Genomic DNA, 15,523 nt, shown 5'->3' on the forward strand with positions numbered 1-15,523 from the left:
CCAGGCTCATTCTTCTGTATGTTGCTGTCCAGTTTTACCAAAGAGACTGTCTTTTTTGCATTGGATATTCTTTCCTGCTTTGTCAAAGATTAGTTGGCTATACATATGTGGGTCCATTTCTGGGTTCTCTATTCTGTACCACTGATCTATGTGTCTGTTTTTGTGCCAGTACCAAACTGTCTTGATGATTGCAGCTTTATAATACAGCTTTAAGTCCAGAATTGTGATGCCTCCAGCTTTGGTTTTCTTTTTCTGAATTGCTTTGGCTATTCAGGGTCTTTTCTGGTGCCATACAAATTTTAGGATTGTTTGCCCTGTAGCCCTGTGAAGAATGCTGGTGTTATTCTGATAGGGATTACTATACTTACTTTAAAATTGGGGCCTGTAATCCTAGTCTTAGCTCAATCAACTCAATTTCTTTGTGACAACAAACATATTTAAACAGCTTAATGTGTATATAGGGACAAAGCTGTACTCTCCTTCCAGTCTGGAGAACAACTTTCAAACATTGTGACTGATTTGGTTTATCTAGTTGCTATATCAAGTGATGTGTGTTGCATTTAAGAGGCAAATATCTAATTGACAAATTTAATTTGACAAATTGGCCTTTGCCATATTACATCAGAGGTTCTCAGTCTTTATACTACCTCTATACATGACCAATAATGTTCTCATGAGACACATACTGCCATGGACATTCACAGGATTGTGTGTCTTTCTTCCATACTAGCTGCAATCCAGAGTTTGGGGCAATTCTTCAGAAACTGTATTACTGATCTTTTTCTCAAAATCAAGAAGGAATTATCTGTTTATGATTAAGAATGATGTTACAGGAATAATCTTGAACCCTGTAATCTATGAAGGAAATATTTACAATATCAGTGCTTTACCTAGGTTAAATAATTACAACATACTTGCAATGTATTTCACAAGTGACTATAAACTCTGTCATGTGGAGCAAATTCCCTGACCACCAATCTCCCCACCTGGAGGGTGTCGGTGCATGGATTCAATACCTGACCAATGCCCTATGTCCTCATAAGTCAGACAAAATGAGTATTTTGGAATATCTAATTTGGAAGAGCCCAGTGGCTGGGTCTGGTCCTTGCCACCCAATAAAATAAGGTAATAATGCTGGTGACTCTAAATGTTACTCTTCCTGCTTTCCTTCCCACTCTCTTGGGCCAATTTCTGTAGTGATTACTACACACAAGTTCACCTAGGACTCCTATCCATGGATTGAAACCTTTACTAAAGATGCTTATAAAGTAATATTCAGAATAGAAGAGAGAAGTTATCAGAAGAAAGTGAACTTTAGACAGAAAAGAGAGTGGAACATACTGACTGACATTGGCATGGGATCCACCCCTGTGTTTTTAAAAACACTTTATGAATACAGTTCATCTCTAGCAAAATTCTCCTAATGGTCACTTTATTCCATGTGACTTTGTGCCCAAAGTTTATTCTTTTACCACCACCACCCTCATTGACAGAAATATTAACAGGATGTAATTCAGTACACATTCTTCCTTAGCCAATCATCTCTGAATACTACTAAGAATCTACAGTTGGTCCCATAGAGCCTCCTCCTTTGGCTCCCTATATTCTTGATCTTTCCATTCTTTATGTTTAGTTCTCAGTTTCTTAATATTACAAATCTATTATTTAAAAGTTCAATGAAGTCCTTTGGTACAAATTATACTCCCCAGTTACTTACTAGTGAAGGTTCAATATCTAAATACCCTTGTCCAAAGTTATAATTTACTAATTAAACTAAGTAAAATGTGAACTATTTAAAGCTAGTCCCATTTACTTCAACTAAAATTTCAATGATTTTCAAAATTATTTCAAATATTGCCATCTTTGTGTTTTAAAAAAACAGCCAAGTGAAATTACACAGCTTCCTAACTCAAAGATCCCTCTTTTCATTGTGCCCAAACATCAGTAAAATGTTTGTGCAAGCCAAATTTTAAGAGTTAAGTGAGTATAAAAGCCAGCATTAGAAAATCAGATACTAGTAATTAATAACGCATCAGCAACGCTGTCATTCTCTCATATTTTCTGTATAAAAGATCCTTGCAGTGCTTAAGCAATGCCAACCTTCAGTAATCACTTTCTCAGAGTAACTTATCAGTGGTATGAATTAGTATCAATATAAATTTCTGTCAAAAAGCCTGAAATGAAGCCTCTACTTGTAAGGTCATTCTTATAATTCACAACTGAAAATATTTAACAGTGTCATCTTACTGTACTATTAAGGTTAATTAAAATACCATTTCCATTCATTTGTACCTGTTAAGCTTGTTAAAATATTATTTTTATAAATTCACATTTTGTTAGTTTCTTACAGCAGAGGTTGTAGAGAACACTTCAGATACTGAAATTTAAAACCATCATGCTGTAAAACCAGACTCTTCTTAATAAACAGCTGAGAAGAGATTTTTCCACAAACTGTTTTTAGTGTAATCCGTTTATAGTTCTGGGAGTTACCTCCACCCATGGGCATATCCGGTGCCAAGTTTGCAACTTCTGGAATGGCCACCATGGAGGTGGTGTGGTTACACAGTCTACAGCCTCTGGGTTTGGCTCACTACTACCCCAGTCCAGGTGAGAGAGCTCAACATTACCCCTGGCTGAGTGAGTCAAATCAACAATGTAGACATGGGGCGCCTGGGTGGCTCAGTCAGTTGGACGTCCAACTTCAGCTCAGGTCACAATCTCACAGTCTGTGAGTTCGAGCCCCGCGTCGGGCTCTGTGCTGACAGCTCAGAGCCTGGAGCCTGTTTCAGATTCTGTGTCTCCCTCTCTCTCTGACCTTCCCCCGTTCATGCTCTGTCTCTCTCTGTCTCAAAAATGAATAAATGTTAAAAAAAAAATTTTATAAAAAAAAAACAAACCAATGTAGACATGTTTTATGTGTAAACATTCAGAAGTAAAAGCCCTGATTTCTACTTCCCCACAAACTCTTTTTCAGCAAGGGTCAGCAGCCTGTACACCATGGGCTAATTCGAGCCATGGCCTATTTCTGTATGGCCTATGGGCTAAGAATAATTTGTATAAATTTAAAATTTTTTACATGTTTATTTATTGGTTTATTTATTTATTTATTGAGAGAGAGAGAGAGAGAGAGAGAGAGACTGTGCACATACGGGGTGGGGGTGGGGGGCGGGCAGAGGGAGAGAGAGAAAATCCCAAGCAGGCTCCCAACTCCCAGCACGGACCCCAGTGCAGGGCTCAGTCCCACAAACTGAGAGACCATGAACTGAAAGATCATGACCTGAGCCAAAATCAAGAGCCAGAAACTCAACCGACGGAGCCACCCAGGCGCCCCTGTACAATTTTAAATGTTAAAAGAAATCAAAAGAAGAATAGTATTTTGTCACATTAAAATTAAAATTTCAGTGTCCATAAATAAAGTCTTGGAAAACAGCCACACTCTTTATTTACATATTTTATGGATGCTTTCACACTACAGCAAGAGGGTCTTTGCATTGTGCAATCTGAAAATGCTTCCCCTCAGCAACCAAATCAACTCGGCCCTCAGGCTCTTTTAAAAGAAACCAGGCTGTCTCCCTGAGTTCATTAATTTTCTCAGACTCCTCTCAAGTGCTGGGATTTTACTCTCTCATATCACAATCTCAAAGTGGTGGGAGTGGATGGGAAGGTGGGAAGTGGTGTTACTTACAATGCTATTTCAAGATTTCTTCCCAACTCATTTACTGAACAAACAAAACAGCCTGACCTTCAAGTGACCATCTTCCTTCGCTCCAGTCATTCTTCCTCATTCATGGATAAAAATCCTAACCCTGGCTGATGCTTACTATCTACTTGTGGTGCACATACCAAGAATCTTGGTGCTCCTGGAGAAATCACACAAATGATCATATCAGCATTAGTATTATTCATACTCACCAAAATCCATGGCCCCTCAATGCTGCCTAGTCACTTCTATTTCATTTGCTTGGTCAACTCTCTCTTATACTTACCATAATGAATATTTCAAACCATCTTTGCCCAGCTGTCTCCACCGGGCCTCTTCGCCCCTACTTCCCTCTTTACTTTTGACCTTACATCAGAGAGAAAATTGAAGCCTTATCCTCTTGCTACTAAAACTAAAAGCTTGGGGCTCCTGGGTGGCTCAGTCGGTTAAGTGTCCGACTTTGGCTCAGGTCATGATCTCTCAGTCTGTGAGTTTGAGCCCCGCGTCGGGCTCTGTGCTGACAGCTCAGAGCCTGGAGCCTGTTTCAGATTCTGTGTCTCCCTCTCTCTGACCCTCCCCCGTTCATGCTCTGTTCTCTCTGTCTCAAAAATAAATAAACGTGAAAAAAAAATTTTTTTTTAAATAATAAATAAAACTAAAAGCTTACCTATTTTACACATATCCCCTCCTTTTCCCACTAGTTGTAAGAGTCCCTGTTCCTATCTAACACCAATATTCCACCTATGCTTTTAGTTATGTTTGCTCTCAACTTTTAAAGCAGTATATATTACCTATCATTTCTTCTCTTTCATATGTATTCAACTATTCCTTCTCAATGAGATTTTTCCTACTGGTACTTAAACATGATCAAGGCTTTCCTATCTTAGAAGTTAAATCCTCCCTTACCCCCACATCTCCCACCAGCTACTCCTTCCTTTCACAGGTAAGTCTCTAAAAGATTTGCGCAAGCTTCTGTTTCCATTTCCTTTTTCCCACTCGTTCTGAGGCCACTACAGTCTGACTGTCTGTGTTATTTTACTGAAATCACTCTCACAAAGATTACCAATGACTACCATGTTGACAAATCCAAAGAACATTTTCTTAATTGTCATTTATTTTTATTTTTCAATAGTGTTTGACTGTTTCCTCTTTCTCTCAACTCTTTTTACCTTTGAATTCTGAAATATGATAATCTACTAAGTTTTGTCCTCCTTTTTCTTCTTCTTCATAGGTTCATCCTCCTCTATTCATTCACTGCAGTTCTTCAAGATCAGTCCTAGCCTTCTTCCTGCCTCACTCGAAATTAGCTTTTCAGGCAATCTAACCAATGCCCCAATGTTTTATTTTCCATCTATTTCCTGACAATATAGATATTTTCCATCTATTTCCATCTATGATGATATTTTCCATCTATTTCCTGTCACCAGGACTCTAGCAGTATAGTTAGCTAATAGTTGCCCTGCATCTACCTAGCCCACCCAATCTGTTTTCCACAACACCAAAGTAATTTATTAAAAAATGTAAATCTGGTTACCTTCTTTTCTGCTCCTAACTAAAACCACTTACATGAATTCTCACTGTTCTTTGAGGGAAAAATCTGTAACCTTTCCTGCAAGGACAGGTCATATGTTAAACTTTTAATTTATGGGATTCATCCTGCTCACCCTACAATAGTCTTTTGATATACTGTGCTCTCTGCTTGAAAAGGTTACCATACTCAATATCCTCTGTATGTACCCAGATAAATTCTGCTTATCTCTTCTCAGATGACTTCCTTATGCCACCTACTCCATATTCAGTAATGAGGCTTTTAGGGGTGCCTGGCTGGCTCAGTCAGTAGACCATGTGACTCTTGATCTTGCGATTTTAAGTTTGAGCCCCACATTGGATGTAGAGATTACTTAAAACTAAAATCTTTATAAAAAATAAAGTAATAATGTGACGTTTATACAAATGGCTTTTGCCACCACTATACTACAAGCTATATGAGGAGGCAACTGGGTGGCTCAGTCAGTTTAAGCATCCGACCCTTGATATTGGCTCAGGTCATGATCTAATGGTCATCAGATCGAGCCCTGGGTCAGCTCCACACTCAGAGTGGAGCCTGCTTGGGATTCTCTTTCAGTCTCTTTCCCACTCACACACGTGCTCTCTTTTTGTCCAAATAAATAAACATTAAAATAAATAAAAGCTCCATGAGAACATACCTATGGCTGGTTTTACTCACCATTAGATCCAGGTGCTTGGCCTTCATTAGTAGTCATAAAAATATTGTGAATTAACAAATTAATGGAAGTTAATACACATTATGTCTAATTTACACTCATTTCATCATGAATTTTATATTGTTAACAGTCTGTTAAATTTAGCAAATAAAATTTCTGCCAAATTATGCTATAATTAAAGAATGTGTAATTCTAGAAAAGGAAATTCCCAAATAATTCCATTTCTTTTTACTACCAGAGCACAAACCTTATACTGACCTTAGGAAATAAATAAGAAAATGTCTTCACATTTGTACAAATTCTGTTAGTTGTCCCATCCTCAGTGTCCTGATTTTATTTGGAGGTTCATTTTTACCCCTTTGGACTCAAAGAAGGCTACACTTATCTTGATCGACCTAGGTCAATCATGGCAGTCCCATGTCTCCTGTCAGTTTAGGAGTATTGCCATTCTAGTTCTGCCAATGAGAAATAAGGAAGCACTTCTGGGAAAGGCTTCATCATTCATAGGGAAGAGATAGTCCTTTTCTGCCACTGGCAGAAAATCCAGAAAGAGCATAAAATCCAGAAAATTAAAAATAATTTAACTGGAATCCTATCATGCTACCCTTGAAACTGCCCTAACTCTTGATTTTTTGATTTGTTTTTTGCTTTAGTCTGTTTAAATTAGGATTCTCTGTTATTTGCAGCTAAAGCCAGCCTAAATAATAGATAAAAAAAATTTTTGGCCCAGGTTCCTCAAATGAGGAACATTGTTTCAGCTAACTCAGTATTTGTATAGCAAATAGATTACAACAGTGCTCACTATATAAAGCTAAAAAGCAAATCATTTAATTAAGAACCCAGAGAAGAATTTTAAAAGAAATTTAGCAAGCTGAAAACTGTGAAAATAATGGATAATTATGAATATAATTCATTGAATTACTAAAAGTATTTCACCTTTGGCAATTAATTATACTTGTTCAGTAGAAGAGAATACAATTTATCATGAATATTTTGAGAAAGGGAATCTGTAAAAACAGATTTTTTTTTTTTTTTTGGTAACTGAAAGACTGCCAAATACATTGTGAATTTTCAAAGAATTAAAATGTAATAAAATGTACTTAGCATAACTCTCTGCTAAGACCAACATTTTATAATGATTTAGAATAAAATATATGATCATTATTTCAACCTGAAGATGCCAGGAGATTGGGCTGAATTTGTAACCATCTTACTAAATAGCTTAAAGGTAATTTTCTGAATAAATTCTGGAAATAAATTTACTGGTTTGTTATTTGTCTTATTCTCATAAGAGTGGGTGATAGAATGCATGACAAATCTAACTATGTGCTCTTACTAGTAATGAACATCACTATGATTTGTAAAAGCAATTATTTCTGGTGAATTTGAAATGTAGGTGTTCTGGCATTTTATTATTAAAATGTGAATGAGAAATAGATAACGAGAGGAGATTTTCCAAGTAATCTTTTAATATATACTCTTTAGATATTCTATCCTTAATCTCTTCTTAAAATAATTAAATAGCCCAGATTACATTAAAATGTTTATAATGCTAAGCATACCGTTACCTGTTTTTTATTTATTTACTATCATTTTTAAAGATTTTTTAAATTTTTTTATTAAATTTTTTAATGTTTATTATTTTTGAGAGACAGAGACCCACATGGGGTTCGAACTCATAAACTGTGAGATCACCATCTGAGCCAAAGTTGGACGCTTAACCAACTGAGCCATCCAGGTGCCCCTAAAGATGTTTTTTTTATTTTTAAACAATCTCTACACCCAACATGGGGCTCAAACTTACAACACCAAGATCAAGAGTCACCTGGTCCACTGACTGAGCCAGCCAGGCTCTTGTTATTTGCTTTTTAAATCTACTATTTTTTTTAAAGCTTATCATTTAAAATTGAGAGAGAGAGACAGAACACAGGTGGGGAGGGGCAGAGAGAGAAGGAGTCACAATACGAAGCAGGCGTCAGGCTCTGAACTGTCGGCACAGAACCCGATGCAGGGGCTCGAACCCATGAACCATGAGATCATGACCTGAGTCACCCAGGTGCCCCTAAATCTACTATTTTGATGCATAATACATAGCCAGTCGGGCACCCTTGTTATTTGCCTTTTAAATATACTATTTTGGCATGTAATTTACATGAAATAAATTGTACCTATTTTAAGCGTACAGTTCAATGCAGGTAGAAAAAAATATATCACCACTACAATCAAAATATAGAATACTTCCTTTACTCTCCAAAATTCCTCATGACTTTTCCCAATCACAATTCAGTACCCTTTGTCCCAGGAAACCACTGATCCCTGTCTGTCAGTAGAGAATAGGGGTTTTTTTTCTACAATTTCACACAAATGAAATCATATAGCAAGTATTATTTTGTATCTGGCTTCTTTCACTTACCACAATATTTGCTCCTTATTATTGCTGAACAATATTCTTTGGTATGGATATATCACAATTTTTTCATGCACTCATTTATTTTTTATTTGTTTTTTTAAGAATTATAATTCTATAGTTTTATTAAGACAAAACTGACAATGTGGTATGAAGTTATATTAAAGTTTTCACAGAAATTTAACACATGCCTAAAAAGATTTTACAATGGAAATTCTTGGGATGCCTGGGTGGCTTGGTCAGTTAGGCATCTGACCGATTTCCGTTCAGGTCATAACCTTCGGGTTCATGGGTTTGAGCCCTGGGTTGGGCTCTGCGCTGACAATGTGAGGCCTGCTTGAGATTCTCTCTCCCTCTCTCTCTGCCCCTCCTCTGTGCGCATGCACACACACATCTTCTTTCAAAATAAATAAAGTTTAAAACCAAGATTTCACAGTGGAGTTCTAGATGCAGGTCTAGGCGATGCGGAGAACTGATGGATCTCATGATTGAAGACAGCATTTTGTATTAATTATTAGAATAAAAAAATTGGTTTTGTTTTGTGTTTCGAAGTGAACCACTGCCCCTGGTACATGCTACACTGTAAAAATGCAGAGTTAACACTATTGGGAAGAAGGTTGTGGATTGTGGAGACAGATGTACTTTGGAGATCTACAATATCTTTTGCTCTCATTCTGCAAGTTTTATCCTTCATAGAAGGCCCTTTGCCTTTCTCATAAAAGTACAGAATAGGCTGCCTTGCAACATTTCTCCCCCTTTCCCGTCCTGGGATGGGTGTGCAAGCTACACAGCATGGAAAGGCTTTAAAGCACTTCGGATGCTGTAGGGGCAGTATGAAAGTTTAATCTCCTGAGACCAGGGCTTTTGAAACCATTCAATTCTTCAAGTGATCTGATGAACTTGTACTGTCAGTGACTGAATCCTGTTGATTTCAGAAGTCAAAGTTCAAATAACAGGCCCCAAGAAGTTTCCAACCTTGGAGCATGGGCCCTTGTCTTTCCCTACTCTTCCACCTTCTATAGCACCGTCTTCCCCTCTCCAAATTCTTCAGCCAGTGGCTTGGATAGACAAACTGATGTTTAACATTTCATAATTGGAAAAGAAAGGGTTTCTTATCAATTTCAAAAATTTGCACCTCTAAGACAGAACGATCTGCCTATGTATATGCTCCAATAAGACTTTCCCTCCTCAACCAATTTCCATTCCCCAAATGGCAGCTTTGGTAATTTATTAACTGGTTTAGTACTTTGTTGGGAACAGCATTAAGCTCAAGAAGGGAATACCTTGGCTTATAAATTTCCAGCATTCACAGATTTTAAACAGTTTCTCATAGTCCTCATTTAGGTTGCCAATGACATTTTTGAAAAGATAAAATATTCTGGACACAGAACCAAATCACTGCTGGTTTATTCTTTTCATTGTTTTACCATTTCCCCAGTCAGATCTCAAATTTTAACAAAAAAAATCCTACCCATCTCTGTTCCTTCCCAACCCCAAATAATACACTAGTCACAGCCCCAAATAATACACTAGTAACAGCCAAAAACTATACACATGCTACACTGTAAAAATGCAGAGTTAACAGTATTGGGAAGAAGGTTGTGGATTCTGGAGATAGATGTACTTTGGAGATCTACAGTATCTTTTGCTCTCCCACACACCCACTCTGTAAGTTTTGTCCTTCATGGAAGGCCCTTTGCCTTTCTCAGAAAAGTACATAATGGGCTGCCTTGCAACATTTCTCCCCCTTTCTCTTCCTGGGATGGGTGTGCAAACTACACAGCATGGAAAGGCTTTAAAGCACTTGGGCTGCTGTAGGGCACAGAAATGGTACTACTGACTCCACAAAGGACATCTTCTCAAACCAACTCTGGTGCCAAGACAAGTATAACTCCTTCCCTTCTAACTTGAAACCCATAGTCAGACGTGACAGGAGCACTAGTACTCAGGAGAGTTAATTCTTGTCATCTTTTTGGTAATTGTTCTCTGAGAGGTAAGAATGCCACATCAGCCTTTCCTCATTGAAGGATATGACCACCTGGTGGGCACTTGATATCGGCTTCCTTGGCAGGGACTAGGTCAGCCTCAGCAGCATTTTTCCATTTCATCAGGAACATGAGTTCTCCACGAGTCTGTAGATCTAATAATCTGTGGCTTTTCTGACTCTTTCTTTGGTTTGCTCTCCTCGCCCTTATCTTCAGAATCAGAGTCAGCTTTGAGCTTGCCTCCCTCTGGTTTATCCGTCTCAAGTGCTGTTTTCTGTGACTGTAGAAACTTGGCAATGAGATCAGGGCAATCCAGGCTCTCTTCTGGCTCCCACATGTTATCTGAGAACTCCTTCCACTTTAGAAGATACTCCACTTCGCCCTTTGTCATTCAACCGTCAAGAACTTTTTCCACCACATATTTCTCTTCCCCCTCATCCAGCACCTCCTCTATTTTTTTATTGTTTTATTTCTTCTCCATAGTGCCCACCAGCTTTCTGATCTAAAGAGTGATGCTGCTCAGAGCAGCGCACAAGAGCCGGGGAGGAATTGGTGCAATAGCACACCATGTCAGGCAGGCAGAGTGGGGTGGGGGGAGTGGTGCCCAGAAAAGCAACAAGCCTATGGCTGCAGTGGAGCCCCTCCCTGAAGCGGTGTACTACAGGTCCCAGCCAACAGGCAAAAGACTGTCCAATCATTTGTTGATGGACTTCTCCATAGTTTCTAGTTGGGGCTTTTATGAATAAAGCTACACTGAACATTCACCAGAAGTCTTTGCATTGATAAACATTATTTCTACTAGGTAAATACCTAGAAAGGGGATTGCTAGATTGTGTGGTAAGTATATGTTTAACTTTATGAGAAATTGCCAAACTGGCTTGCAAAGTGGCTATATCATTTTGCATTCTCATTTGCTATTATGTGAGACTTTCAGTTACTCCACATACTCACCAACACTTAGTATTATTACCAGTCTTTTTAAAATTTTAGCCATTCTAATGTGTGCATAGTGGAACCTAATTCTGCATTTAATTTGTATTTCTTTGATGACTACTGTTGAACATCTTTTCATGTTCTTATGGTTGATTTCTATGGGTCTTTTTTTTCAGTAAAGTGTATTTTTTTAATTGTGTTGTTGGTCTTCTATTGAGTTGTCAGAGATCTTGATATATTATGAATACAAATTTTGTTCTGTTTTTGTCAGATGTGTGTTTTCTGATTATTTTCTCCCAATCTCTGGCTAGACTTTTCATTTTATTAATGTTGTCTTTTGAAGAGAAGTTTTCTTTTTGTGTGTGTTTGTTTGGATAAGGCACATTTAATCTTTTTTATTTTTTAGTTCATATGTTTTTAGTCCCATTTAAGAAGTCTTTGCCTACCCTCAAATTGTAAGGATTTCCTCCTAGAACTGTTAGTTTTAATTTTGATGATTAGATCTCTGATCAATATTTAAATTAAGTTTTGTGATAGTATGAGGTATGGATCAAGATAATTTTTAACACAGATAACTAATTTTCAGCAATATTTGTTAAAAAGACGTCTTTTCAAAAAAAAAAAAGACTGTCTTTTCCCCAATGAATTATCAAAAATAATTTGCCTCTATGTGTGGGTCCGTTTCCTTCCATTGCTTTTTATGTGTATCCTTATCTGTATCCAAAAGCATTATATCTTTGTTTTTCAATGTTTATTTAGTTTTGAGAGAGCAAAAGTGGGGGAGGGAAAATGAGATGGGGACAGAGGATCTGAAGCAGGTTCTGCTTTGACAGCAGAGAGCCCTATGTGGGGTTGAACTCATACACTGCAAGATCATGACCTAAGCCAAAGTCAGACACTCAATCGACTGAGCCACCCAGATGCCCCGCCAAAATCATTATATCTTGATTACTTTATAATAAATGCTAAAGTCAAGTAGTATAATTCTTCTAAATTTGACTATTCTAATTCCTTTGCATCTCCTGGGCTTTCATTGAGCTTCTTAGATCTGTGTTTGACATTTTTCAGGAACTCAGAAAAAATTCTGGCCATTATTTCTTCAAATATATTCTCCTTCCCCCCAGTCTTTCTAAGGCTCCAATTATATATCTATAAGACTGCTTGATATTAACCCACAAATTACTGACACTGTCCTTTTTTCAGTCTTTTCCTTTTCCTTCTCTATAGTACAGTTTCCATTACACTGTCATGAAGTTCACTGATATTTTCTTCTCGAATGTCTAATCTGGTGTAAAACCCATCCAGTGGATTTTTTTTTCCATTTAAGATATTCTAGAACTTCCATTGATTCTATTTTTAGTTTCCATTTCTCTTCATATTATATTCATATTTTTCTTTAATTCCTTGACATATTTATACTAGCTTTTGGGATGTCCTTTACTATTAACTCTGGGGAGTCTATTTCTATTGATTGACTCTTCTCCTGGATAATGATTACCTTTTCAGGGATCTTTGTGAATTTTCCATATGTTCAACAAAATCTCTCTCCTCTGACAGGTCAAAACACAATTGTATCCCCACCCTGTGCATACTTCCATAGTTATTTCCTTTTCACATCCCCATTAGTTGTTTTTTCCCTGGTAGTTAGTTGTTTATGCCAAACCTTGTAGAGTTCACCTCGTACATAAACAACTTAATATCTAGTCAAAGACACAAAGGGACCCATAGGGACTATTACCTAAATAGCTCCCTCATTTATGGCATTTCAGGGAAAATTCCTGATATTTCTACCTCTTACAACTTTCTTGTCTTTCTCCTCAGCTTGGGGAGAATACTGTGTTTTCTTGGATTATCTTTCCCTATACCACAGGTCCAAAAACTACCTCCAGGTATAAAGATGGGGTCAATTGTAGGACTCACTTCAATTTTTCTTCTCTCAATCTTGACTCCTCATTATCTCATGTCTAAAAATTATTGTTTCATATACTTTTTCCAATTCAAGTTGTTTAAAATGGGATGGCTAGTCTGATACTAGTTATTCTGTTATGATTACAAACAGATGTTTCATGTTATTTTCATTGTTATGTTAACTCATCTTTAAGTGAGGACACACAGGAATTAAAATGTAATAAAAACAATATTTGTGGCATTTCCCCATAATGAAAAAAATACTGTTCTAGAACTCAGAAAATGGGCTCCAGTCCTAGCTATTCCAGTTGATCCACTTTGGATAGGACAGACAACTGTTCTAAGTCTCAGTTTTCTGAGTTGCTTAATTAGATTATCTCATAAAATCTGTGACCTTAATGTCCAGAAATTAGATAAAGTTCACTAAAGGTACTTTAATGGGAAGATATGTATAGAAGATAATCTAATAAATCTTTGTATGTAAACTCATTTAACAAATCCTCTGATTTAATCATTACTGTTATATGTGCTTGACAAAGTGTATTAAAATATAAAATGTAAATATAAAAACTATAAGGTAATTTTAATAGATTAATAAAAATAAATTTTACCTTTTCAGATTTTTAAAAAGGTTTTTTTTTAATTGAAGTAAGCTCTACACCCAACGTGGGGTTCAAACAACCCCAAGATCATAAGTCACATGCTCTTCTGACTGAGCCGGCCAGGTGCCCCATCTTTTCAGATTTAATATTATGTTTATGTCTTAACTGTTTAGGGGAGTTAAAGCATAATGTTAAGGATTATCTGTCCTTAAGTATCATCTGTAAAGTAAATCTGTAAACTGAAAATTCTGTTTTGCTTTTATTTTAGCTGAGGAAATTCACATCCCATCACCCCACTTACGATTTTATTCAAGAAAAAAAGATTATTACTACAAAATAATTATTTATAATATTCTAAAATAATCCAATTGTATAACCAAAAAATTGGTAACAAATAGAACAAAATTGGCTATCCACACCTCCAAAATGAACTATAGCACCAAATTCCATATTTTAAAAACTCTGTTTCATATTTTGAAATCTAGTATTAATACCCAGTATGAACACTAGACTAAGTTTTAAAACAATAATAGTATCAACGGGCTTTTCCTCATCCATCATAAAAAGCTCTTTAAAGAATTTCCAATAAACTAATTATGCATGACTTCCCCTGTCGGAATCCATGGTAAGCATCCTTAATCAAATTTTGTTACTCCAGGTGCTCCCTTACAAATCTCTTAAAATGTTCCCTAAATTCCTTTACTCACACTATTGGAAAAATCTCTGCTCTGTTACTGATTTGTGTGTGAACATTCCATAATAATGCTATTATGTTGTATTTTTGCAATTAAATCATACAATTAAGTTCATTAAACTGGAACATTTTCTTAAAGTCTTATTTTGTTTGTTTGTTTGTTTAGGCTTACTGAGTTATTTTTCCAATTAACACATGTAAGCATCATAAAAGTCTAGATTTTCCTGATTTAAGGGCATCTGATAAAGTCCATTATTTATTTATACCTTAATAGTCATTTATGAAATATTCTCTCAATATTTATGTCGTTTTTTGGTAGTAACAAGAGAAATCACAAAAATGAATTATGTTTACATACAAATGTTAAGGGAATGCTAATTTTTTCTAAGTCAGAGTTGCCACACACACTACTCCCTTCCTGCTAACTTGCAGAATTTTTCCTCTTCCTGATTTCTTAACTCCCTGCACTAGTTCTAATCCAGCAACCAGTGATCTAATTTCACATAACCTGTTTTCTCTGTCATACAACTTATTTTCCTTCTCTTAAACCACATGAGAAGTATAGGAAAACAAACAGAGAATCTATTAAGATTTCCATTAATTGGTAAGTCTGAGGTTTTAGAATACTAGAACAGGAGTTCTCAAACTTAGTGGGGTTAGGAATCATTTGGAGATATTTGTTGAAATTCAGATTCCCAGACCCCACACTCAAGAGATTCTGATTTAATAGGCTTGGAATGGGGGACACCAGTTTGAATTTTTAACACATAGTCTAGATAATTCAGATGCAGGTGTTCTGTGTAGCACACTTTGATAAACACTGCAGGCCCTGTGTCTGCCATAAGTATCTGATGTCTCCATCTGGAATATGTATATAATAAACTAAATGAAGGTAGAGAAAGATGCAAAAGTAGGAAAGAGGGATCCAACAGAGGAGAGGTGGAAAGATAATGCCCAGGTTGAAGGTGAAGAAAGATCCCAGGGTATAGGTTATAGAGAACAATCAATTCAAACTGGACTGACTGAGGGATTAGGACACTTTTTCATTCTTTCATTCACTCATTATCTT

General features: G+C 36.6%; 1 protein-coding gene and 1 pseudogene across 2 annotated transcripts in view; both read right to left on the bottom strand.

The window, feature by feature from the left end:
* The window catches only part of DCDC1 (doublecortin domain containing 1), a 490,317-nt gene that overhangs the window by 403,790 nt on the left and 71,004 nt on the right, over positions 1-15,523 (bottom strand). The window lies entirely within an intron of this gene.
* On the bottom strand, positions 10,287-10,798 carry LOC102972078 (annotated as a pseudogene).

The sequence above is a fragment of the Panthera tigris genome, chromosome D1, assembly GCF_018350195.1.
Source record: "Panthera tigris isolate Pti1 chromosome D1, P.tigris_Pti1_mat1.1, whole genome shotgun sequence".
NCBI lineage: Eukaryota > Metazoa > Chordata > Mammalia > Carnivora > Felidae > Panthera > Panthera tigris.